Genomic DNA, 4,268 nt, shown 5'->3' on the forward strand with positions numbered 1-4,268 from the left:
AAGGGAATGGCAGAAATACAACGATTACCACACGCCACACTGTGCCGATGCATAAGCCATCAGTTACAACGGCCACCGTACAGCCGCAAGCGAAATTACCACACGTTTCGGTCGCTTCTCCAGCAACAATCACCGCCACACCAATCATAGTAACAACGACAACAAGCAGCACCGTGCATGAACATCACCAACAAATCAGCTATCAACAAGTGCCATCCACTTCACCTCTACAACAGCAACAAACACAGCCACCACACCATGCGGCCTCACATAGTCCAGTAAGTCGCACCAGCAGTAGCGGCAGCGCAACTGGTCCCTTACCCCAGTTACCACCACGCGTGCCCTCACAAACTTCCACCGAGAGTTTGCATACTTCACCGCCTGTGGCCAAGTCTCGAGGTCCTCCAGCGGGTCCACCTCCCGCTATACCACCAAGAACCGGTACCATCGCACGCGCAGGCTCCTTGCAAGTACAATCCTCAGTGGCCGCGACATCCTCAGCAGCCAGTAGCGCGCTGTCGGGGGCGCGTAACTTTGTGCGGCAGATATCCGCTAGCTCGACGCCTCCACAATACACTCCCCAAGCGCCACCGCCGTTCGTTATACCTAAGCGCCGCACCTCTTTATCGCGGGCCTCGTCAGTGCTGTGTACGGGAGCCGCTATCAGCGGAAGCGGCAGCAGCCAGCGGCCATCATACGGTAGCATAAATATGGGTGCTTCCCAACAGCAACAGCACTACTCTCAGCAACAGCAGCAGCAGTCCCCGAGCGCCGCTACTGGAAACAAACACTGACGAAGAAGTTCCTTCTTCCGATTCAGCGGCGGCGGCGGAGCAACCGGTGGTGGTGGTCACTCAGGTGTCGAACCGCAACCGCGCGAAGTCTGTCGCACCATCTGCATTCCATGGCTCTGAAAGAGTGAAGCGGAAGTCATAACAGACAGAGGAAACATTTCCAATGGAAAACGTTGGTTGCTTAACTTCTATACTACGTAGCTGAGCTTCACACGTAAGTATTCTGTGGGAAAAGCGAAAAGTAGTAAAGTTTATTTTAACTGAAAATATGGAAAATTTGTAAGATATTAATTTAAGCATGCAAGTATAAGAAAGCTTTGAACATACATATGTGTTTTATGAAAACTTAATTTTATTTAGAAATTTTGTTTTACATAATTTATTTATTTAGGTCTCTAAATTATATTTTTCATAAAATTTCTAAGAAAAATAGCTTGCGCAAGTTCATTTACTCATCAAGAATTACTATAATCATTTCCTGTAAGCATTTTATAAGACGTCAGATCGACAACAGTAGTTTAGGGGATGGGGGGTTGTGGGGTTAAACCCCACCCCTCATTGCCTTTTTCACATGTAATTAAAATCAAAATTGTTATTACCTTAACATTGTTCGCCACAAGGATAAGAAAACATTAACAATTATTTTTAAACATAGCTTACATATTTCACTAAAATGCTAAGAAGATGGATGAACGACTTACAAGTGTTGCCAGTTTTTTACTTCACGTTAAGTTAAAGATATTATAAGCAGTTTTATAAAAACAAGGAAAAGGAGTTGAAAACATTGAAACGAAAATCAGTGCTTGCATCTTAATTCCCAAATATTGATTTTTTTTAGTTATTCTATTTAAATAAAAGAACAAACTTGTTATCCTAAGGGCCGGTTGTTCATATCTGGTTATCACTACCAGTACACTATCGACGATGTCGACATCATGCATGTAACATGTGATCTATAAAGCAGTCGTTGTATTTAACGGGAGCTTCTACCTCCGATTAGTGCTAATCAGATATTGAACAACCGACCCTAACAGGTTTATTCTGAACGTTGCCGATGATTTTGTAACCGCAAAATTTTATTATCAAAAAATGTGCCCACTTATTTTAAAAATCTGTTTTCGCCATTAATAATTATGGCGGGTGGCGTACGGGAACAGCTTCCTCTAAAAACCTGCAAATCGTGAAGTACCTGGAACAGACTTTATTAAAGGAAACTGTTCGTGGCCGAAAAATTAACAGTTTTGCGTTCCCTATGTTCAGTAATTGTCGCGAGAATACCTCAGTTGCCATTTTGGTGATTTTGGAGCTAGATTTAGCTCTTTATTTTCTATTTAAAAATTGGAATTTAGCTCCTAGCTCTTTTCAAAATTATCTAGCACCTTTTTAGCCCCAGAAAGTTTTAGTTGTATTTGGTAATATATTAAAACTAAAAATCTGTAATTTCATTGTACAAGTGTTGACTAAAATTCATTTAGCTTTTTTCAATACCTTCATGCTATTCTATTTCGATTAATACTTAGAAAAGTTCCATTCCTAATGCATGTGGCGCGTAAGGCTATTTTCGATACCTTCACGCTATTCTATTTCGATTAATACTTAGAAAAGCTCTATTCCTAATGCAAATGGTGCGAAAGCAAATGGAAAATGGGAAAGTAAGGGCCGTTTTCTGAAGTAACCTTTAACCTTAAACTCACTTTATATTCAAAGGTTGGAGTAAAAATAAAGCTATGTCTAAAGTTAAGCATTTCTGTTATCGGTTTTTGATGTATGTACGTTTCTTAGTTGTAAACCAATTTAAAAGCGATAACAAAAAGCTTCACTTTAGACAAAATGATACATTTTAATGCAACCTTTAAATATAAAGTGAGCTTTAAAGTTGCAGGTTACTTGACAAAACGGCCCTGAGTCGGTTAGTTTCTACCACGTGCGCGGGAGCACACAAACTATACCGGGTAGTGATTCGAGCTCCGATAAGCTCAGACGGTGTATTCTCTCTCAGGCGGCCACGGTAGAAAAGGAAAGCAAAAACTAAAGCGTTAATAAAATTACAAATTTAGAAATGCAGTGGAAAAACATACATACATTTGTATTAACGGGAAAATACAGACTCCACCATAAACTCTTGGATCTAGGTTAACGAATTCAAAAATTGAATTAAAGAAAATCATTTTTCTGAACGCGGGGATTTTTTATTTACCTAACTAATAATACCTTAAGGAGAGATGGAAATAAAACTTTTCAGAAGAATTTCGCGAAAAAATGATTCGTAACCCGAGTTTTTATGGTCAATTCAAATAATCAAATATCTGAAATTGCAGATTTTAACAGTAGAAACCGATCAACGTAAGGCCAAGCTTGCACACCATAGGGCCGATCTGCATCTCTTGCGAATTTCTCATTGATTAAAGTCAACTTAAAGGCATGTGATGCCAGCAAACAGTGCCCTTTTAGTACTAAAGTTTTAAGAGATTAAATACTTAAACCTTGTGAGCTTGCTATCGTATGCTCTGCACATTTTCGACCCACCGACGTGGGACTGTCCAGAGTGGGAACCACCGTAAGCAGGGCCGTCGAGAGAAACTGATTGAAAAGTCACGGGCCCCTATACATTAATTATATTAATTTAACAGCATGTGATCAACTGCCTGTGTAGTAGTTTTAAGCAGTGCGCACTTCCACTCCGCAGGGACTGGGTTCAAGCCGTGGTCAAAGCAATATCGCAAAAAATATAGAAAACAAGTTTTTTCTTAACAGCGGTCGCCCCTCGGCGGGAATGAACAGCTTCTCATAAAAATACAATCGCCTTTCGGAGTCGGCGTAAAACTGTAGGTCCCTACCTTTTATGTAATAACATCAAAGCGCATGCCACATATTGAAGGGTAAGCTCGGCCAAACACCAACACATTGTGTAAGCGCCAATGTATTAATATTATGTGATCTACTTAGAGTTTTGCCTGTAGGGTTTCTTTAATGTATAGAACCAGAATCAAACAGCTCGAATGGAAATATATTTATTATAAATTCCTATAACGAAGGAGCAGTTTCTAGCGGAAATATGGAAAAATATTTGTCTCTATAATGACTTTAATTTTTTTTTATTAAAGTGTTGATTATAAATATAAGATAAGCTGATTTAACTCAAAATCAGTTAACAAAGTCAACAAAATCATAAGTCTGTCATTATTTTTTTATCAACTTTCACTTTTTATAAGCGCTTTTCTCGCTCTCGCAAACGTTCGGAAAAATGGTTATTGAAAGCATGCGTATTATTTTCTTTTAAAATCAAATTTGAAAAAAATGATAAGTTATCCTTAAATTTATTGTTCAATATTTGATACATATAAAAAATACTTGATATATTATTTAATTCCTTTCCAAAGATAATTTGAGCTAAAGGATTGAGGTAAAGCAGTCCGTAAATTTTGTCGCGTAAATTTCGACTACGAAGTTTATGCTTACGGGAGTATATATGTA

General features: G+C 38.9%; 1 protein-coding gene across 1 annotated transcript in view; it reads left to right on the forward strand.

Annotated features, from left to right (window-relative positions):
- Nucleotides 1-803: 803 nt before the first annotated feature.
- The window catches only part of LOC118734349 (probable cytochrome P450 4s3), a 196,167-nt gene continuing 192,702 nt past the window's right edge, over nucleotides 804-4,268 (forward strand). Inside the window, exon 1 of the mRNA XM_036464075.1 lies at nucleotides 804-1,008. The gene's annotated coding sequence lies outside the window, so the exon portion shown is untranslated. The remainder of the gene's footprint in view (nucleotides 1,009-4,268) is intronic.

The sequence above is a fragment of the Rhagoletis pomonella genome, unplaced genomic scaffold (genome assembly GCF_013731165.1).
Source record: "Rhagoletis pomonella isolate Grant_MI unplaced genomic scaffold, Rhpom_1.0 Rhpom_scaffold_00002, whole genome shotgun sequence".
Lineage (NCBI taxonomy): Eukaryota > Metazoa > Arthropoda > Insecta > Diptera > Tephritidae > Rhagoletis > Rhagoletis pomonella.